We start from the raw sequence: 23,172 nt of genomic DNA on the forward strand, positions 1-23,172 counted from the left end.
GGCTGCTGGCATGTGATTGACTCTGTGTTGCCAACTTAAGTCATGCTGTGATGGTGCATACTGTAAATGGCTGGCATCTGACACTAGCTAACATGACAGCAGCTTGCAGTGCAGCAAAGCCAGCTGTTCCGAGTGCAGCACTGATGGCAGCACACTCAAATCCAGAAGAAAAACCTGCATGACACCTGGACATTTGGAATCTGCTGGGCTGCACCTTTTCATCTGCATCCTAGCTTGGAGGGATGCAAATAAGAGCCTGCTGGGTACTGCATCAGGCTGGATGAACCTCCCCTAAGCATCCTCCACAAATTCTCTTCTCGCTGGCTGCTGAAGCGAGCTGCGCTGTGCTGCAGAAACAAGGCTTCCAGCACAAACCCAAGGCTTGCTCATGTCTACACCAGTAATGCAGTTTGTTACGGTCTCTTTAATCCTGGACACCAGTGAGGGGTTCCAGAGAAGACACGTTTCTGGTTTTAATGACTGCACTGTATGTCCTGTCAATCACCAGTAGTTCTCATGTGAAAATCTTTAAGCGAATGTTGCTTTTCACACACTTGAGGCTGCAGTAGGCTTGTGCCCTGACTGTGCTGTCTTCCACAGACACTGATGACGTGCAATGACTGACAGCAAAAAGAATGAAAAGAGACCAGGCAGGAAAGGATTTCCATGTTTTGCACAAAACCAGGCACCAAAACACAGCTTGTCTACATAACTTTTCCCTGCATGAAACAGCAGATTTCCACCCCCCCAAGAGGAACTCAGCAGGGAGGCACATTCAGAGAGATGCGCTGGCCCTGCTTACTCAGTGCCTGTCGTTCCAGCGCTGAGGCACGAAACGCTCTCTGCTTTCCATCCCACTCAGCACACGCATGCAGAGGCCTTCTCCTGGCTGGGAATCCTCACTCCTGCCAGAGCCTTGCATGGCTTTCACACGTGCAATGCAAGCTCAGCCACCGTGTGAAGGGCAAGCAGAGACCACCAGGCGGGAGGCAGAAAGCGGGGAGCTCTGGCTTCATCCCTGTGTCCATGCAGCACAGCTAACAACATGTACCGGGCAGCACGTGCTGCTCCAGGTCTACCCTACTGCTGTCTCTCTTGAAGAAGAAATACTGGGAAGCAGACTTGTATCTGGCAATGCCCAAGCCCCAAGTCCTTCACCCACCCTAGAGGGACTTGCAGCTTCAGAGTTACCCTTCCAGGAAAGCAGATCACGGGTGTTGAGAACACTGTCCGTCCACCACTGCAACTCAAGTACTTCGTGCTCGCTATGGTTTGTCCCTGAGCTGAGCAACTAACATGCTGGATGGATCGTGTGGCTCATCCTGCCATCTCCAATGCTACATCCCACTCCTCCTTCTGCACAGGTGGAGTGCTGCGCTGGAGGGAGGAAGGGAAATGGCTGTCCATCGTCACTGCTAAAGCACACACCTTCTGCTCAGCAAACATCAAATAGCATGGAAATAGCATGTTTTCAACTGAAAAACAAAGGAGGCTGGAGCCAACAAGTCAGCCTGATCGTTAGTGTTACATCTCACAGATAGGTGTTCAAGCAGCCGAGCTGTCACTCGCTGCAGTTCAAAGCCTAGCTCTGTACGTACCTTATCTGCAATTCCTTTCTACAGGCTAATGAAATGTTAAAAGTTACGCTGCCAACTGAGTCAGTGAGAAGTACAACCTTGCAACCTCCCTTGAACATTGACCCCGGCACAGTACATCAGATAACTTCTGCTTAATAGCAATACTTTCCTCCTCGCAGTGCTGGAGTAACTTACTTTTACAGAGAGATTTTAAAGCGCAGTTATGTACAAAGCACTCCTTGAATGTGTTCTCGTGGAAGGTTGTTAGCCCACCTACAAGGATCCTAAAAAACACATCCAGAAGGATGTAGAGAAGTGACACATCACCCCCAGGCCTACACAGATCAACTTCATCTACGTTCTTTGCACCTATTACTTGTGTATTTTCCAGACAAGGGACTCCAACACGTCACAGTCCCTGCAGCTGATCCTCAGCCGCAGTTTTGCTCCTCCTGCAACTGAAGCCTAAAACATCTCTTACCCTTGAGGGCCAGAACAAGAATTATTCCCTTCCTCTTTGAGGAAGGGCCCATACTTAAAGGCTGCAGTCACATCTATCCCCCTTCCTCAAACCTCTCTGCTCTAGACTATGCAGACCATGCTCTTTCAATGTCATAAGCATGGTCTCCAAGCCTTTCATGAAGCTGCTCCCCCCGACAGGCTGTGCCCCCGCAGACAGCCTGTGCCCCTGCTGACGTTTGCGCACGCACAGGGCGCTGCGCTCCAGCTAACCCCTTACTAGTACTGCGCAGGTACAAAGATCACATGTCCTGCAGAGAACACTGCTGCTTATGCGTCCCTGTATGACGTTTTCTTTCCTCCCAACTGTGTAACATTTTTGATTCGCTCTCAACAAGCCTTTTCTAGAGCGACTGCCTACCCAGCTATGCCGCACCCTGTATCATGCAGCTGATTCACTTAAACGCAGTATTTCATACTGCTTTTACTGAACTCACACCCCTTTTTAATGGACTATTTTTCCAACCTGTCAAGACTATCTGCAACTCCACATCTGGTTCTCTAGCATCTGTAACTCCTCCCAGCTCAGAGCACTCCACCAATCTAACAAGCATACTCTCTCTATTCCATCATTTGAGTCACCAGAACAAAACAAAACTGAACAGACTTGCCAAGCACATCCTTCCAGACTGCCACTGATCTCAGTTCAAGCTGTTGTGGGTTGTCACATAGATGTTTCTCCTAAGCTTTGTTCCCAGTCTTGTTTGGAAACTGATTTGTGCCACGTCAGACTCCCAAATCTAATGCCAGCACTCCATCCTCTGTATCTCTCTGAAAGGCTTTCCAGTTCTCCTTTGTCTCCTCCTCTCTGGACACTTGCAGGGATGCTGGAGAGTTAGTAGTGCTCTGCACCCCTCCTGCGCCATCACTACTACTTGCTACCAAGCATGTGTTTGTACACAACATTGGGTACAAAGAAGCTGGTGGTTTGAAGTTACTTGTAACAGCAATAAAAAAAAATATGGCACAGCTAGCTGCTGGCATTTTTCAAATGCAGGTGTTAACACCCATTTACAGAGAGCCCAAAGACTGCTGCTATGGTATGGATCCTGCTGTGAACAGATCATAGCCGAAAAGAAAAAGCAAAACGATCTTCCAGTTAGCATTACCAGATGGCAATCAGCCTCGAAGGGAAGGGAAGCAATGTAGACTTCCTATCACGCAGAAGTTTCAATTTCAATATATGTGGATAAAAATGTTACAGTTAAGGTTAATCTGGTAGCTTCCAGGTATGGATGATATAGACCCTGTGAAATGCATGTTCTAGTTAGGAATGAGTATGGTTCATGAATACCTAATTTTCTGGAAACAGGATTCAAACAGCCCATAAAAAGCACAAACCACAGTTTTGTGACATCTCCAGGATGAGCTTTGCCTAACTTCTTTGAACTTCCAAGCTCTGGGTCCAAAGAGCCACTTCCCTGAGCCTGCACAGATTAAAAGAAAACTGCTAAAAACACTTCAGGTGTTATTTTGGCCCAACTCTGCTCCCCTGCAGTCACTTGAGAAACCTCTTTAAATTTTATGCTGTTCTGAATGATGCTCTGAACTGCGGCAGCAGCATGTCAGCTCTGACCCAGGACTGCTCAGGCGAACAGGGACATGTCTTTTGTCAAGGTACAGAGGACAAGAGTCAGACCTGCCTTTCCACACAGCTTCACTGGAAAAACCTGAATATCTGTCACAAGCTCCCAGGGCTACCAATGCTCCCAGCACTCTCAAGGCAGCCCCAGCTTGTCGCTGAAACAGCGACTGAATTTCATGGCTTCAATGAATGTCAGGTCAAGCCCTTTTTGAGCAAGCCTAGACTTGATTTTGACTGAAATAAGTAAACCTTCATGTTTTGCATGATTTCAAATGAAAGCAGGTGACATTCGGCAGCTATGACAAGAGTTTGGGGTCCTTTTGAACCGAGAGCTCAAAGCAAAGCTCAGTGGCACGTGCAAGTGCAAAGCAGCTAGCAAGCCCTCAGAGCAAACCAAGCAGATGCACCGTGTTTGCACCGCTGAAGTGAGGCCGGTGCATTTTGCACGGTCCCAGTCTGCTCAGTTCTCCTCTCCCTACAGCTGTGAGGCAGAGTCCAAGGAGGCCAACCTCGTAAACAAGTAACTGTAGGTGCTTGGGCTTAAAAAAAAAAAAAAAAAAAAAAAAAAAAAAGTTACGCTCCTCTGCAACTTTAAGAAGCAGGTCCAACACAGCCGCTTCAGTCCAGATAGGGTCTAACTCACTTCATGTGCAGTGAGTTACAAAAATGTAGAAGGAATGGGAAGCACACACAAAAATCCCTGGCTGTGGGACACTGGTGCTGCTGTTCAGCCTCCACGTCTCACTCGTGTGACTGCTCTACTAGGGTATTTCTGCTTTGCAGGGAGATGGAAGGAAGGGCAGGAGGAAGAAAAACGTCAGCATCATTTTTGCAAATGTATTCAAATTTCGGAAAAAAGCTGCCAACAGCCAGCTGAGGGGACCGCTGAACAAACACTGCTAGAGACCTGTAACACCTCCATCTCTTTGTCATTCCGGCCTTTGTCTACGAAAGCCAAGCCTCACAAACCGGGGCTGGAGAGGCTGTGCCCTTGCATACACTGTGCTGAAGGCTTCTCCTCCACCACAGGACTGGAAGACAAGCTGCCCCTTGCCACCAGACGCACACCTGCTGTGGCAACGAGGACAGCTGACAGGGCTTTGGCCACCTACCTATTGTACAACTGGCGTGGTCACCATCAACAGGCATTACATGAGAAGCAGCAGCACTCTGCCCAAGCAGGAGACACATTTCCCATCGTGTGGCACTGTTCAGCAGCTGAACAATTTCACCAGTATAGATATATTAAAAAAAAGTATACTGAGCAGATAACATTGCTTCCCTCGCACCAGGGTAAGAGACAGCCATCAGATGCAAATGCTAGGAACAAAGAGATGCACAGTGTGGACAAAACCTACTGTAGATGCCAGTCCTTTCAAACAGTGGGTGTAAAACTGCAAAGCACTTGGGCAGGGGGTTTCTCAAGATCAGATGCACGCTGCTGGGATTCAGACAAGCTTATCTAGGACTCTCTTACAAAGTCTGCAGCCTCAAAACGTTTGTCAAGCTTGTTTTTGTTACACAGCTCAAACCAGAGCAGAAGAGAAAAACAAAGCAGAAACAGCAGCGTTTCTACATCCTCATGTCCCTTTTTGGTATCACCTTAACCAGTGACAGCTACTCACAGCTACTGCCAATAACTTCAAACCACTGAACTCTGCAGGCAAATCCAGCTCCAGACAGAAAAGATGGCTCGTTAGCATGGAGCTCAAGTATTTAAACAAGTACCATCACCCCAGCATTTTTTTTTTTAACTTTTAATTAGAAATGGGGGGGGGGGGGGGGGGGGGGGCACATGCAACTACCGTATTCCAGTAGATTCTAAGCAGCCACAGGCACCAGCCTAAACTCCCAAATCCTCATTCACCTGGCAATTAGGGAAGCCGAGAGCTGCTGTGAGTGAAGTTTTACTTTTGCACATTGCTGAATACAGCAATGTTCTGCTGAATTTCCCCAGGACAGCACAAAGAGGTCGTGGCTGTCCTCCTGCTTTCACGCAGGATTTTCATTCCAAGCTGTTTGTTATACTTGAAGGTTCTTACAAACTCGGAGCAGTTATTTTGTTGGGGAAAAGCCCTGTAGCTCCTTCATTATATTTTTACATCTTGACAACTCTTTCCAGCTCTGTTCTCCTGCCAAGCTTTCTTCATTCAGGCCAATGGTATGCTCTGTTATGCTCAATGAAAAACGTGTATTGATTTTAATGTTTTTGGTTTGTGGAATGTTTTTGCTTGCTCCAAGCAATGGACAGTGTTTACCAAGTCCAAGAAGTATGTATTAAAAGAGTACAGCGCTGTCAAACTGTATTTTTTATGAGCTGTAGAGCCATAGAGCAGAAAACCGTGTTTATCTGAGAGATTACTACTTGCAACGAACAGCAATCTCACTCCACAAAAGAGGGGAATAAAGACTTCATCGAGCTCTTTTCTTTTGAATCCACCAACACATTTTGATGAGGCTATGTTTTGTGAACTTATCAGGCTGTTACCACCACATATTTGAAATTAGGTTAAAACAGAATAGAAGTATCATCAATTTAGTGTTCTGAACTGATCATTTTTAATGTCTTCCAAATATTATTCCACTACTTCCAGGTTCAGGAATGTTAAAAGCACAATAAAATAGGTTTCTTTAATACAGTATCAAACACAGGTCTCTCCAAGAGAAATCAGCTCTTACAGAGATCCCTGGCCACCGACCTGCTCAAGCAACTGATCGATAACAATCCCAAATGAAGGCATTTAGTGCCCGGCAAAGAGAGCACATTTAGGAGCACGTTTAGCCCTGGGATCACTGCATGTATTTAGAGCAGGACACAAAGCAGGGGACATCCTGCAACGTTAATATTCCTGTGGGTGAATGTTTCAGTGTGGGACTATTTGTAGGTAAAGAAATCAATTCTACCTGGAAGACAGAAACACTGGCATGTCATTGATTTTTTTCCTCTGTAATAAATTTTAAAAAACCAAAACCACATGTCAGTCTCTGGAACAATATTGCACAAGTACTGTATTAAAAAAAACACCACAAAACTCCACAGAAAAACAAACAAAATAAACTTCTAATATGTCTTCCACCCTTTGCTTCCCTCAGTTCTGCCCCTTCCGATTGCTATTACACCAGGCCAGCTTTTGAAAATACTCAGTGTAGTTTCTCTTGTCCCTTAAACCACTTTTTCATTGCAAATCCCATAATCCAATTCTACAACTTTCACCAGCTGATTGAACCTGTCAAGGTCATATGGAAAGTTGATGCTTCTGACCTTCCTCTACCTACAGTGTCTGTTGAATATTACAATTGCAGCAGGCAAAGCACACGTAGACAGAACCAAGCAAAGTACATTAAAGCCCAGGAGAATAAATGTTAAAGCACTGTGTTCATGAATACAAATATCGGACACATGACCACCTCCAGCAGCCTCGCTCCTTGGGTTTACACAAGGGAGAAGGCAAACAGGGAAGCGCAGAGATTGATAACCAAGTGTCTGACCCAAACCCTCCCGTCCTGTCCTGCGGAGGGCAAAGCCATGCTCAGAAAACCTCATTCTTGCTGCGTTTCAGAAAGCAAAATGAAACTGCAAATAAAAAGATTTGTGGGTGGCTGGGTTTGGTGGTTGGGGTTTTTTTTAGAACTTGGCAGTATATAACAATTTACCAACTGAGGATTAGCCCAATTTTTGTTTGTGTTGTTGCTTTGCTCAAAGCAACAGCTTAATGGGCACAAACAGATTCCTGGTTTTCAAAAAATAATGAAAAAACTTACTTAAAAAAATTAATTCCATCTGGACTGACAATTCCCAGGGAGAATCTTCAGTCTAGAAAAAATAACTCTGCAGGATGTGCTTCAGCCTCAGCTACTGAGGGGCTGCCGGGAAGTAACACAGCAGCACCCCGAGCAGGGCAGGATGCTGGCTGAGCCCTGCCAAGCATGCCGCCGACTCCTGCTGGGGCACACCACGGACTGCCACCCTCGCCTTTTACCCTTCACCTGGAACCACCGTTGTGCCAGAACAGGACACAACAGTCCCTCTTCGCATTGGCTTAAGCCACCAAAGGAGGCGATTGCAGGGGAGCAGGCAGATGTAACACAGGAGGGTGATGCCCTCAGTCGCCACTGCAAAATTTCCTTCCAGCCATCCAGCAGAGCACGACGGTTTCATGCTCCAAGGAACAGGACACCTTTCTGCTCTTGGCTGAGATCTGCCCAACAGCAGGAAGGCAGAGAGCAAAGCCAGCTCCCCTTGTCTTTCACCCTGATCACCCAGTGATGTCCCCAGTTCCTCTCCTGCTTCTACTCTTCTCTGTCCCACTGCTTGGCTCCTTTACTGCTTCCCATTTGTCTCTTCCCGGCTCCACACCAAAGCCTACCCCTCCAGGCACTTTCTCCCCTAGCAGTGCCTCTCTGGCTACAGTTTTGTTCACCAAAGACCAAGCTTTGCCCTCTGCTCCTGTTTTAGCCACACGTGCCAGGCAGGTTTGTGCACAGCATCCCACCTCCCCTTTGCTCCAGCTTTGCGCAGAAGCTACCAGACTACCAGGAAAAGGGACGACTGTGTGCCACCGACTCCACATGCTCTCACGCATCTCCAAGCAAGGACCCCAAATCTTTCTGGTCCATGCCAGGCCTCAGATTTCACACCCATGGTATAACGAACTTGCTGCTGGTCAAAGGATTAAAGGCACAGATACAAAAAGCACCTTCAAGAGAGCTCTTACAGCCTGCTAAGCACAGCAGGCAAGGACCACACATCTCTCGTTGGCCCTGGCTTCCAAAAAGGGCATCCAGGCCAAGTGACATTGAACCACAGCCGTCCACCTAGGAGGCTGCAAGGCTTGAAGAGAAAGGAAGAAAGAAAAAAAACCCCACAAAACAAAACAAAAAGAAAGCCTGCCTTGCCCTAGGCAAACACTCCACCTCAGTCAGCTTTTGCAGACTGATCTATTTTAGCATGTTGTTTATTACAGCCTGTAACATATGCACATTTAAGTCACAGAGGGGATTTTCCTTTTAAAAACACCTTCAGAAGTGCTCTTTAAGCAGCGCCTGGCACTAGAAAGCAGGTACGTGACCAATCTTTGCTACCATCTCAAGTGAAAGGGAGGTTAAGGTAGCGTGTTTGTTAGGAGTTGAGCCCACTGAGCAGCACACAAGCTGTGCTGCAGCGGCAACAGGACAGGCCTTTTCCCATGGAGGTAAACACAATGGGCTCACAACGCCAAAGATAACGCGCTGCCATCTCTGTGGGCAAAAGGACAATTTGGCAATAACATTCTGGGCTAAAACTGCAAACAGTGAGACGTATTTAATCAGAGTTCACATGCGCTAGTCACAAGTACTGTACAGGCAGCCAGACTTAAGGGACAGGATGCCAAATTCTGTGCCAACATCAGCAAACCTGTTAATGTATGATGGATTTGCTAGAACAGCCTCAGCCAAAGCAAACTTTCTACCTGTCTTTATTACATCCTCACAATCCCCTGTTCCCTCAGTCTTTTATCCAGTCTTGTGAGGGTCTGTGCTGACTCACACTCCCTACCTCATTCATCCAAAGCAGACCCGTGCTCTTGTCCATAACTGAGCACAGCCAAGTAATAAACCCTTCCCAGGAAACAATAATAAATCAACACACAGGCTGCAAGGGAGTCTGCACAAGGAGGCTTTCTGCTCGCCCTGTACCCCACACTGACCTAGAGACTCGAGATTGAGAGTCACTACAGTGATGTACAGCCCTAACACCCCAAAATCTAGCAAGAGCGGTCTGTTTTCTCCTTGCAGTGCCAGGAATGGGGATTAACTGATAATACATTTTGTAGGAACCAGGATTTCAGACACTGAAAGGTTAATTCCATGTAGCCACTGATTAGATCTGCTCCCTCTCCTGTAACAAGAGCTGTAGGACAGGACACTGAAAAGGTTGTACAGCCTTACCGGGTGGATGTATCCACTTTCTCCAGCGGGATGCAACTTTTGCCCTGCCAGAAATCCTGACCTAAATTCTCCTCTAAGTGGCACTGGTGTAAGTGCCAGAACAGCTAAAGAAAGGAATGTGTCATGCGTGTGCATGCATGTGTGTCTATCCATCCATCTGTCCCAGCAGACCAACAGGAATGGAACTGATCAGGCCTTTCATTTCATTTGCTTATGTTTTTGGAGTTCGTGTTTTTAATAACTGCCAGGTTCGTTTTTTGGGGTTTGAGAGGGGGAGGTAGAAACAACTAAAGCACATCCATGTGGACATGCTTGCTTGTTCAGGCTTCAGTCACAAAAACTGATCGAATCACTGGGGGGGGGGGGGTTGGGTGCATGGGGTGTGTGTCTGCCCTTCCCGTGTTACCTTGCTCTGCTTTCCAAACTCATGCCCCTCAACTTCTGCGCCAAGCTGCTTACCCTTGTCCTGTTCACCAGTGCAGTACAGACTGCTCAACCTTTTGTAGACAAGGAGGAATGCCAGGATTAGCTTTTAAAGGCTGTTTTCTATTAGAAAGCAATCTCGACAACATGACTTCCTTGGGCAGGCAGACACCTGACCTCATGTATTTTCACTCCTGCCACTGACAAAAAGATACAGACACAGCACAATCCCTTCCTAAAACTGTAGCAAGGGAAAAACCTTTCACTGCCCCGATGGGGTACAGCCGGGATGGGTCAGTTCAGGCAAACACTGATTTGCTTTCAGGTGAGATAGACCCATACAGGATCGGGCTAGGAGAGATTTTTTTTTTCCCCCTCCCGCAAGGAAGAGTGACCTTTCCTGAGGACATCTGCAGCCTCTCCGCCATGTGAGAGGAGTAGCTGCAAAGAAGCACCAGTGTCATTAGCAAGTCTGGAATGCAGCACAACCGGTGCCTACGTCAGCCGAACACCCGGCTGGAAAAAATGCTCTCACTTGCTCAAACCAAGACAGATGGACTTCTGATAGGGCCCCTGCGAAAATCCCTGTGCAAACTTCTGTGCAAGTGCCTCCGATACAAAGAAAGAAGGAAATTCAAGCAAAGTGCTAACTAACACTTTGCCTCTGAATGGGCTGAGCTCTGAAAGGATGTGTAAAATCATTCTCCAAGAATTAGCACAATTAAAACAACAACAACAAAAAACAATTTTCAGTGCTGTGTCTGTCCTAGCTAATGGGAGCTCTATTCCGAGTAAAGACTTCTAATGATTTTACATTACCACGGACTTTTCAAAAACCCACGCAGAGAAACACAAAACAACAACAATGGAAATCCTTTTAACTCAATCTGCGCTTTATCGCACAAGGCCACAGCAGGGGATTTTTGGCTGTGGGAATACAAATACACATCGAAGCTACAGCTCAGGGTCCTGCTCCGATTACTACCCAAACACAGAACGAGACGGTCCCAGCCTGAAGGGTTTTCAGTCTAAATACACCAGACTCGGTGGAAAAACCCCCAGGTGGCTAGGGGAAGCCCCAGCAACACCGAGACTGCATGGCAGCCACTGCAGCTACGGAGCTGTGGCTGCAATGCCCTTGATGCTTTCTCAGCTCCTGCCTCCTGGCAGCAGACAGCCTGCCCGTCGCATTGCTAGCTAAAAGGTATCCTGCCCATTTGCCTCTCAGCCCCCAATGGACTCCCCCCGCCCCCACAACTCCCCCAGCTGCGGCACAGGAGCAGCCTGAGTGGGCTCCAGTGACAGAAGTGTGATGCAGAGCTGGCAGGGAGGCTATGCGGGTGCTGCGGCGTAATCCGTGCCCCACTGTGCTGTGCCAGCCAGCAGACGCAGATAAAGCAGATAGCGATGGGTGGTAGGGGTCCTTGCTGCATCCCCAAGCTCCCCCGTCACTTGGAACAGTGCCCTGGAGCCACTCTGCTCCTCCCTGGAGTCACCCCCAACCTCCTTCCCTAAAAGTCTGTCTCCTGCAGCTCGGTGAAGGTTTCAGACATCCCTGTCCTGCTTCTACCAACCCTGAGAGCTCTCCTGCTCCAAGCACCTCTGAGTCACTCAGCCTGTTTGCCTTGCTCCAGCTCCCACCCTGCAGCACGCCACGGGAGGCTTTACAGGCAACACAGCTGACACAGTGGAGAGCCAAAGTCTGCGGGGAGGTAAGCGTGATGATTACTTCTTCATCTGCAAGTGCACAAGATGCACCGTGAAATAAAAATGACTGCTGAAGCAACAGGAGAGGAGGAGGGCAAGAGTCTTCCTGCGTTGCCTTGTTCAGGCTCTGCAGACACCACACCTAATGACAGGGATGCTGCAGGAAGGCTCAGGGACAAATAAGCCCACAGGGGAGGAGGAAACAGAGCAGAAAGGAGAAACAGGGCATTAGAATAAGGCTGCACACCTTGCACCACGGGAGCAAGATTTGGGAGGGCTCCTGCAGAAAGCAGCAGGAGCATCTTTAACATCTTCTCCTACAGCATTTGGGAAGGAATGACACCCCCCCTTCAAAGGCAACCGTCTTGGAAATCTGCTGTTTTATGAAACGTGATTCCCTCACTGGGAGGAAAGGGTCTTCCTTCCTACCTCAAACACCATCACCTCTGCCATTATCTGGATGGCCTTCCAAGCCCTCCTTTAAGGGTCATCTACATGTCCAGCTTTCAACTCCCCACCGCCCTGGCTGCTCAAGTACCACCGCATGGGCTGAAACACCCAACCCCACACGGCTCTCATCTCCTCCTGGCAAACTCATCCAGCACTCAGCATCTGCAGCATCACGTGGAAGGGACCCCAGAAGCAGAGCCCAAGCACTGCACGCGGCACAATGCAGCATGAACCAACCACATGGGATCAAGCAGCACTTAATGGTAGGAAAACAAGCTTTGTTCACACTCTGATCTTTCAGGAGCTGACAGCAAGAGGAAGAAACGCCGGTCGGCGGGATCGGCCAACACGGTTGGGATTACACGCTGAGGTTTTGTTTTCAAACTTAGCTTGGTTGTGGCAGGGCTCTTTAAGGACCTAATCTCCGTGTGACTGTTCCCAGCACCAGCCGTGCCCCTGCGGATAATAAGGACTTAGGAAAGCACGGTCTAATGACGGCTGTGCTCCCAGGCAGGCTGGCTGCAACTCCGCCATGTCAGCGCTGCCCCTGGCCATCTCCTCCACCCCAGCCAGACACTCCGCACGTTCCCAACTGCCCTTCTGTTTGTGAGCTGGTTTCTCTCAAGAAGCACCCAGAGCTGCTCTCTCAAAGCAGAAGGAAGGAGACACACAGATTTACAGCAGCAGTCTGGGCTAATGGCTTAAATCCTCGTCAGAACCTGGTGTGGGTACTACTGCTGGGCAGTTGTGGACATCACTGTGCAACTCGGCTGCTCCCATATTCCTGTCTGTAGCAGTTGGAGGGTTTTTTTGACACCAGAGTAAGAGAGACCAGATAAAAGTAAATGCTATGCTAATGCAGAGTATGTTGAGATAACTACGTTCAGAGGCATGATAAAGTTCAGAGGCATGATAAAGCTCGGTGCATACCACTAACCAGTCATCTGACTGGACAATGCCTTGTGATACCATACCCATTTTCTGCAGGACTAGCTAAACTGCTCCTGGTTTCCATTCTCGGGACTGTTAATTAAAGGATAATTTGTCTCTGCTTTTTAATGGTGCTCTGTGCACCTACCCCAGCAAGGGGTGTGGGCCAGCAGCATCCCCAGCATCCCTGCTGCAGGCGTGCTGGATGGGGCAGCGGGTCTTTCTACAGTGCAGCCAGATTAATACAAAAAGTAGCTTGTTTTAAACATCCACATTCTACTGCTGTAAGAGAAAAAACTTCCCCCCCCAGAGCACAGGCTGCCACCTTCCAAACAAGGTCAGACATCGACCTCCTCCCCCACTGCCAATGACCTTATTAGCACTGATCATGGTTCTAATAATATCCCACACTGTAAGCAGGCCATCTGCCATAACATTTCACTACAAACTTGTGGAACTGCTTGTTTGAGCATGCTCACGTCCCAGCAAGCCAACTGTCCCCTCTCAGGAATATGCACTTTCCCCACAGCTTTAAGCGAAACATTGCAGAAAGGCACCTCCAGCTCCCAGCTTTCCAGCTCAGAGCTCAAGCATGCACAGCACAGCACAGAGCGCTGGCTTCAGGCAGAGGAGGTCAAAAGACAGAGCTAGAGGTTAAAAATCCATTGCTCCACCATCACGGCTTCCAGCTCCTCTGACGGTGGGGACACTGAGTAACCGCATCACTGAAACCCAAACCCACGACCAAACGCTAACCAGAAGTCAGAAGTCAAACGCCAAGGCTCCTGAGAGCAGAGATCAGCATTGGTTTTGTGCCATGGACTTCCTACCTTGCAGGCAGCAGAAAGATTTTACTATCCTAACGCGTTAGCTGAGGTTAAGCTGAATATTTTCACTGCCATTACAGGAAAGAGAGTTTTCATAACAGACAGGTAAGCTTACAGAAGAACTAACCACGTTTGATAGCTATTCATTTAGAAGGAGCCAGGGTTTGAAATGCTTACTCAGTTAGTGCATCTGTCTAAAACACCCAGAGTCTTGTTACTACAGAAGCCCAGCTCCACCCCCGCCTTCATAGACATTTTCTTTGTACTGCTCCTGTGAGGTCAGAAAGTGCAATTAGGCACAGAGACTGACATTACAACACTTTAAAGCATCCTGCATTGTCACAAGGCTTTGAAAGCTGGTTTTCCAAATCCTTGGCTTTTCCTCTAATCAAAAGGCCAACATCAGACATGGCATGAGAGGCTACAATGGGGTCACTGCCTGGTTCTCTGCTGTTTTATGAAGAGCAATAAAACAATATTAATAAGCCGTAAGTAAAACTGTGCCTGTCTGAGGCAACCTTCACGCAAGTGCCCCAAAGTGTTACCTTTAATGCCAGCAGAACAATATCTATAGGGGCAGATTTTTCAAAGACCTCAGCTCCTCACTTGGAAATCTAGCTACTTATTTAAATGCTCTGTGGGAGATGTCAGTCCACGGACTCTCCAGAAAGCCTGGTACATCTTGTTTATATTTGTTTTAAAGCTTCTGAACAATTACATAAATCCTCCTTCACATGGGTGAATCAAGTGGCAAAAAGCTACTGCCAGCAAAGTGGGTACATCAAACTGATGCTACACCGCTTAAGAAACCCACCAGCTCCACAGGCTTGTTCAGTCGTTCTCCTCGAAGGCATCTTCCACCACCTTTCCCCCAGCTGGCTTCACTGGGCTCAAGCAATCATGAGCAAGAGAAGTAGCTAGGTAGCTTCACTGACACAGCAGCGAGACAGGACACCACGGCCAAGTGTGGCTCCATGTTTACAAGGATCCTCTTTGGCCCAAACTCTCTTCAGGGATAGGGATTTGTAGGTTTGGGGCATCTGTTTGAATCCCGGTGTTAACTACTGCTATAGATCAGGGCTGGAAGATGTAAAGCTTCGACTTCCTTGCCCAGGTGGCTCTGGCAGTGCCACGGCTTGCAACCTGGCACCCAGTGAGGTACCAGAGCTCACTGTACAAACACACACCTCTCCATCCTCCCTTGGCCGATTTCTGACTCAGAGCCATGCAAGGGTAAACGCAAGCATTGTTGCAGCTTGCTAGCTGGGCTTCAGCACTCCATCCCCCTCTTCCCAGTGCAAAGGAAAGCCCTGGGGCTTGCCGAGTACTGCATTGCGTTTGCACTGGGTCACAGGCACGGAGCTTGTGCTTGCAGATCCAAGCAGACTCGGCAGGACCGCAAGCATGTGCTGAGCATGTGCACAGAAACTCCCAAACTGGAAAGCCAAAGGTGGCAGTGGAAATGACCACAGGCAGTTCTCCCCCTTTGGAGAACGGCCAAGAAGACCATTTCCCTCTCTCAAAACCTGATGCAACGGCCCACTTCAGCACAAGGAGCTCTTTGCTGCCCACAGGAATTCTACAGTGCTTAAAATCAGGCGTAAGTGTTTTGCAGAACTGGAACCTCAGTCTGGAGGGCTTTGCCCTTAAAGGAAAGGAAGCTTCAGGAGCAGGAGGTGGCATGCCACGGCCCGTGCAACATTGCAATATGCCCATAAAAGGTTTCAAAATCTATCTGCTTAAGCGCACGCAACAGCTCAGAAGGGTTTAGAGTCACATCCCAAAAGAATTTCTCTCCTGCTTTTTTAGGCAAGTGTGAGCAGCAGTCAGCACTTTACCACCATCTTCCCAACCAGAAAACCAAGGTTACTCTTGGCTGTATTAATAATGTAAACGCTGCTGGCTCTATCCTTTGGGGATGGTGGTTTGCTCACGCCACAGGGAGAAGACCAGGGCAACAGGAGCTGCAGACAGGAGCGGAGGCACCGCATTGCCAGGGCTGGCTACTGAGGAGAGAAGAGATGCAAGGTTGGCAGGAGAGCCCCACTGCTGAATTTGCCTGGCCTGCCTCCCCGAGGAGGCTGGCCTCCAAACTGCGGTCTCAGAACAAATTTGTGGCCGCAGCTCTGCTTGCCAGTATGTTCAAGGGAAAATGCACACAAGTCTGAGGCCCCAGAAAAAGCTGTAGTAAGTTCATTATCTGCAGGAAGAAAGAAAAAGACAGTGGTCCTGTGCTCGCCCCTTGTACCGGGAGTGCCTCCCAACACGCCAGCCTCTACCCACACCTCTGCCAGCCTCCTGAACCTGACCCAGGAGCACCAGGCATGAGACTGGCATCTCCAAACAGCAGGTAACAGCAAAGGCGGGCAAGCCCTCAGGAGATACATGGGGTCAGGAGGTCTGGGGCACAGATGGTACACTCCACGTTCAGAAACAAGACCTTTAGAAGACATTTCTACAATTTCTACAGGCCAGACCTGGTGTTACCCTGTGACCATACGCTGCCACAGACAGCTTAGAAATATCTTCTAAAGGTCAGCATCCCCCTGATGAGTCAAACGCTGGGCTCACCCCCACAGGGGCTGCCCACCCCTCAGGCACTCCAGGAGGGCTGCCGTGACACTCTGCTTATGGGAATCCATGGGAGGGCAGAAGAGTCCCAATGACTTCACCTTGCAGCACAAGATGGGTGCCAAAGACCCACCAGGCTCCCTCCCCACCGATGCTTTCATAGTCCTCAGGCCAAGGCCACCACAACAAGGGTGAGAACACTGCCTTGGAGACTCTCACTCCCAGGCTTGGCTTCAGCAATGCCACACAATGGGCAGGGAAGAGTCACAATGTCTTGTGCCATCACAGGAGTCACACATGGGACAATGCAAGAGATCCACCAGAGGTGGGAGAAGATGGTGGGAAGAGACATACTCCTCTCCACAAGAAAACATGTCGGACAGCAGCTTTCACTGTTGTTGATACTAGTTGATGAACGTGTTCATATTGACCAAGCCTGTACAACAGTCCTACAACTTTAGATGGGAAAAGCACCCACTGCAAAGCAAATACCCAAAGTCATCTAATATCCACCCTCCACATGAGTAAGAGTCTGAGGTCTGTTAAGCAGGCCAATCTGGCCAACACTTTGAGGAAGTTGTCCCAATCAATTAAGAAAACGTGAACTCCGAGTATTCAACTACTGCTACTACAAGTGTTGCACTGAAAGCTGTGGAGGGTGCTTCCTTTCAGACAACTCCCTGCAAGGTTCCTCACAGGCTCTTTAACATCTACCTCTGTACTGATGGCAGCAACCTCTGTGCTGCCCGTGTGGCCCCTCCAGCTCACATCTCCAGGAGCCCCCAAGAAGCCCTCTATGTTGGGATGGGTCTCACTTCTCATGGCTTCCATCAGAGCTACACAGTACTCCCAGGACTTCCTCCACTCTTCCAGCAATGAGCTGAGAGGGAAGCATCCCTCCAGGGTAGCACTAGAACTAGGCTATGCACCAGGAAACCTATGGACATCTCACCTTTCTTGCCACGTTACTCCTGGACAACACCAGGTTTTACAAAGCACACATCCTTGGAAATGTGAAGGTCAAGATGAAGCATTCCCTGTGGAGGCTGCTCCGCTGCAGAAAGACCAAGCAGAGATAAGGACAGGGCCAACCTCTTCTTATTCCACAGCATGCCTCAAAAATCTCCCGCTTGCTTTAAAGCGCAGACACAGAATTCCTCCCAAGGACTCTGCCTTACATCTTTGAAAATGGCTAGCAATTTTTAAGACCTTCCTGCCCCTTGCTGTCCCTGCAGCAGAGTCACCAGTCAACACCAGCCTGTTTCCAGTTACACATGTTCATCACCCAGCACCTCTGCCCAGAGCTACATCCAAGGGGACTTCAGCTCAGCCACTGGATTTCGTATTCAGCATCTATGGTGCTCTGTCTTCCTGCCACCCCTGCTGCAGAGGCAGTAACCAGCAACAGAGAAGTAAGGGGACAGCTCAGGGAAGGAACCTTTTGAACGATGGCAAGATTCACCAGTGCTCATCTGTCATGGTTCAGCTGTCAAAAAGTCACAGATAAATGAAGTGAGACTACTGGGATGTCAGAGAAACCCATGGATAATGCTACATAAATCAAACATGCTGTGCACAGACCTCTGTCCTACCCAAAAATCAGTTAGGCAGATTAAAGCAACAAGGTATCTCTTTCCCTGGGAAGTTGAACACCTCCAGGAAGGTCACACACCACCCAAGTAACCAGCCTGACCCCAACAGAGAGCACCTGCAGTCCAGACACAGGGGCAGGCTTGGGAGATGCTCTGCCACAGGCACTGCCAGGTGAGCTTCTCCATCAGTAGTCATCAACCCACAGCTGTGCCAAAACACTTCTGGAGACATTGCAGAGAGCGTATGCAGCACGTGTGCCAATTAAATTAAGCTGTGAAAACACAGAGCTTGTTGTAACCCATAGACAAGAAGGGATCAGGCCTAAATATTTTTTTTTTCATGGGGTCCTCTGTTCTCCTTGAAGTCCCACTCTCCTTTAAGGGAAATACAACAGCAACTGTTTATAAATGAAAAGTACATTTTCCCCCACTTTCAGATGTTTGATTCAGCAGTTATAAAAAGCACTTATGATGTGCCATAAAATACATGGGCATCCAGACAAAGCAGAAAGCTGCTGCAGATCTACTTCTCATTACCAAATGCTGTCGCCGCACAGGTAGGTGCCTTAATGACCAATGGAAAAGTGAAGGTTTCTCACAAAGGTGACTTGGCTTAACACTGCTCATCTGGTTTATCTGCATCTCCATTACACCGAGACATGCAGTCAGCGTGTCTCCAAAAATATCTCTATGGCTTTGTTTGCTTCCTTCTTCCTCTGTAGAAGTGTAACCATATGCTAAGTTTAGTGGGTGTTTTTAGTTGTTTCTAGTTTGGAGTTTATTTAAGGGGGGGGGGGGGGGGGGGAAGAAAAAAAAAAAAGATTTGATTGCAAACCAGCAACAGTCAGAAATAATTCTAGTCAAGTCAGCATAAAACAGGTACAAATTAGCATGAAAACTGTAAGGAACAGCCGCAGGTACACTAGTTTCAAGATCATATGGTATGCTTATTGCCCAAGCACAGTGAACTTGTTAAGATTGCCAAAGGATTTGGAATACTATTAACAGACAATAACACTTCTTTTAGAAAACAGAAAATTTAGACAAAACTGTACTTCTAACTCCTGATTTTATGCCTGTTCACAGAACGCACTTTTTTTTTTTAAACACAGAACTGCTTTGAAACATGCAATAGCTTAACGATGCTTTTTAAATGAAACCTCCCAAAGACAAAATTCATACCCCTGAAATTTTCACCACATTATTTTCTGTCTTTCAAAATGATCTTCCAAACTTTCATTTTTGTACAGAAACACCTACATTCATAAAGCAAATTAAACCCTAAAACCTCCTGCTCTGAAACCTCCAAAGAATCAAAAAAATCCCCCACCCCACAGCACAAAGCTGGGCTTGGAATTATATTTTTTTAAAAAAAAAAAAACAACCCATGAGTCCATAATGCAGATGCCCAAACTGTGTGCAGTATAAATTAAAGTCTCTGTGAACACCTGGTGTGCATCACGTACTTATTTTTATATGTCATTATCTCCTAATGCCCTGTCTCCCAGCTTACTGCTCCATTAGTGTTTCTAGTGACCAAAGAAGATGCTTTTTTCCTTCCTGACATCTTTAGAAACTGAAGAACTGAACTAACAATTTGCTGGCCAGGGAATTAAGAATCAGACAGCCTCATATCACGCCTGCCTGATCCAGCCTGAATAGGAAGGTTAATGACTTGATGAGCGCTTGCAGACAGCCCCACCACAGCGCCGCGACAAGCCTTTGTGCGCACTGCCATGAGCCAGCAAACAGTGTCCTGACCCTTGCAAAAAGCACCAGCTACGCGCAGACTGGTGCTCACCAAGCCCAGGAGGGAAGCTGATGAATGAACCCAAAGGCCATCTGGGTTTTCAGCGATGACAGCACGCTTCTCCGCTTTGCTCAGAGACTCAGAGGTGCCACGGCATCTGCCTAGGAGGTACCACAGAGCATCGGCTGCCGCCCAGCAGCCCTCATGATCTCTTCTGGAAGGGGGGTGGCTGGCTCTTGTGCCTCTGGACTGCCCTCCACCAAGCAGTGCAGCTTGCCTTCCATTCACACAAATTAATTCAGACAACACTCTTCTTCCAGAATAACGAGGAGGGAAGCGCGAGTAGAGAGTGAGAGCTCCCTTGGCATCTGATTCAAATCTGTGAACAGCTTCTCACAAGGAACTATTTTTAAGTTTCATATCAATCTGCTTGAGAAAGGTTCCTTCTGCTGCCTACAAATGTGCAAACTCCCCCTTCGAAGAACCACAGCTCAGGACAGCAAGATCCAGCCCTGCACTTCCAACCTAATCAAGACCCAGTATTTCATGACCAAAGCACTGCACAACCACACAGCGCTCCTGCAGAGCATGCCCTGGTGAACCCCACCCGAGCATCACTGAAGCCCCCCCATTACCTTCAGGAGTCCTGTGTGTTCTTCACAAGCTTACAGGTAGCAGACATTCACCCGTGAAACAACCCACACTGAGGCAGTCTGACTGCTTCTGGAAGCATTGCTGCTCTTACCACTGCAACAAAGGCAGAACCGCTATATGAGATTGAAGGGAGAAGAAAAAAAAAAAAAAAAAAAAAGAGAGAGAGAGGAAAAAAAAAGGAAAAAGCAAGATGCAGTAAACGTATAGATGCTGTGCGTGACCTGACCAGCGAGGTGAAACCATTGTAGGCTGGGTTATCAGAAGTTCCTGTGTGAAGACATTGTTCAGGCTTAAGAGGTCTGTGAGGAAAAAAACAACAGCACTGCACAATGGATGCAGATAAGCAACCTCTGAACAAAGCCCTGGGTGACTGCAAGACAACGGGAAAACTTATTAGCTGCAAGCATCCTATATCCTGTCTCCAATAAAGCAACACAGATGTTCTGCTAATGCAGGGCGTGAAAAGATGAAACGAGCGCTAAGCAGCCATCCTCCACAGGAGTGAGGGTAGGGTCAGTGTTCAACAGCTGTCAGAGGGAAACTGCGGCTGAGCGCACAAAGACATGCACAGGATGGGCATGAAAAGCCTCTCCTTAACAGGCCTGAGAATGTAACACCTCTCGCCTGACCAGCGAGGGAGGCCACCGTTACGATCATGAGTCCCTTGACACCCCTGCAAACAGGGCTTTGCAAGCCCAGCTCTGGCCCAAGAACAGAAAGACTATTGTTGGAGAGTTTAGTCACCAGGGCAGTTATCTCCGCTGGGAAACACACGGTGCACGCACACACGCACGTACCGAGGCTGCAGCGCTGGGGGCCTGCACCTCTCCAGGCACAGCAGAACGGGGGCTCTGCCCCGGGAGAGCGCTGGGACCCGTGGGACTGGAGGAAGGAGGTGCTCCGAGACCCACCGCTTGTCCGAGAGGTGGGGTGCAGAAACAACCCCACCATCAACCCGCGGCCAAGTGCTCTGCACAGTCTGACCTCTCTACCCAGCGTACTTGCCAAAGGCAGACTGTCGGCCGTTCACAAGGCTTTCCTAAGCCTGAAAAATCTGGAAAATCTTTTCCCTGGAAAATTCAGGCCGCTTAACTAGCACACACTGGGCATCCGCTACTGTGTCAAGAGGAAACTGCAACAAGAACACCATTTCACAGCCAGTTACATGGGAAACACACTGGGCTGTAGGAGATCATACTACTCCTTTGAATTTTTTTTTTTTTTTTTTTTGCTTTCTCAACACGGTGTTCTTCATCCCATTCCCCACTGCTGAAGCAGAAGAAGCGTTTGCTCGTGCCAGTGGGTGGGATTTGAACCCCAGCTGCCCATAGACTTGGTCCTGCAGATCTCACAGCCCCAGCTGTGCAGAGAAGAGCCAGCACAGAGAGCCTGGGCATGCCGCAGACACTGCATCGCAAACAGCACACAGGGGGAAGCATCACCCAGAGGGTGACACCAGACTAAGCACAGCCCAGAGCCAAGCCGAGCCAAGCCGGGTGCTGCACAGGGAACACTTCCCCACGACACTGCAAACATCAGGCAAGTTCTGCAAGGGGCACAGTACTACCCACCACAGCAAGACAGAGCTCCTTTCAGTTCACAAATAAATGCTATAAAATGTAAACATATTAATCACTTCATTCAAATTATCTGCACTGCCACTGGCTACAATTAACAAAATTTCAAGGGCATGACTTTTTTTCCCTCTGATAAAAGTATTTTTGTCTCTCACTGTCAGCAAACCAGCAATGTAAATGAACATTTGAAAGTCACTGTATAACTAAGCGTCATCGCATATAATCAGATTAAAAAGAACAAACCCGAATGCAAATAGGAAGCTTGAGCTTCTTGGTAAAAGGGAACAGAAGTAAAAATATGAAGAAGCCACAAACAGTAATAAAACAGATAAACCCGTGTCAGCCTGGATCCAGCCCCAGTCTGAACCTGTGCATACATAATTCCACCAGTTCTGTTACTCATTATGTTCACAAAACTAAACTCAAATCTTTTCAAGTAACAGTTGAAGTTCAAGGAAAAACTTTTAAGCTTGTAAAATTTATCGTATCCCTTCCAGAAACTCAAACAGGTTAATTACTCTGATCAAAACATTAAACACAATGTCAAGAGCTCTCAAAAGCAATCAGTTATCCATAATGTCTCAAGGTTTTTACAACCCTATTTAAAACAACTTTGAGGAGCCACACTTTCAGGAAGAAGAAAAAAGCAGCACAGATGTTCCTTTCCTGAGAACCATGGTGAAGTGACCCTGAACAGAGATGCTTACCTCCCCCCCTCCTGGGAGTCCCCCAGACCCTGCCCTGACTCAAACCCCGGGTATCTGGTAAATTTTGAAAGTCACCCCTTGAGATCCAGCAGTGACAAGCAACCAAGAGCCACTTACTGCCTGCAAAATCGGCTCTGCAAAAAGGCTCAGCTGTACCTTGGACAGGCCTAGCAGAGCCATCATGTTTGCGTGTCCCCTGCACAAACCGTTCTCCCCAACACCCATTTTTCCAGGAGTACGGCTCTCCAAATATTTTGGCTGTTCCTCATCTACAGGACAGCATTAGAGTGCATCTGCAACTCTGTCTCCAGGAAATACACATAAAGCTGATTATCTTAAAATGCTGCTTTCATTTCTGCTCATTAAAAGCACATT

The 23,172-nt window shown here is 48.1% G+C and overlaps 1 protein-coding gene across 9 annotated transcripts in view; it reads right to left on the minus strand.

Moving 5' to 3' along the window:
- The window catches only part of MBNL3 (muscleblind like splicing regulator 3), a 97,586-nt gene that overhangs the window by 39,801 nt on the left and 34,613 nt on the right, over positions 1 to 23,172 (minus strand). Inside the window, exon 2 of one of the 9 annotated variants that reach the window (XM_040613974.1) lies at positions 20,495 to 20,606. The exons of the other annotated variants lie outside the window; for them this stretch is intronic. The gene's annotated coding sequence lies outside the window, so the exon portion shown is untranslated. The remainder of the gene's footprint in view (positions 1 to 20,494; positions 20,607 to 23,172) is intronic. 9 annotated transcript variants of the gene reach the window in all.

Source organism: Falco naumanni, chromosome 14, assembly GCF_017639655.2.
Source record: "Falco naumanni isolate bFalNau1 chromosome 14, bFalNau1.pat, whole genome shotgun sequence".
NCBI classification, from domain to species: Eukaryota; Metazoa; Chordata; class Aves; order Falconiformes; family Falconidae; genus Falco; species Falco naumanni.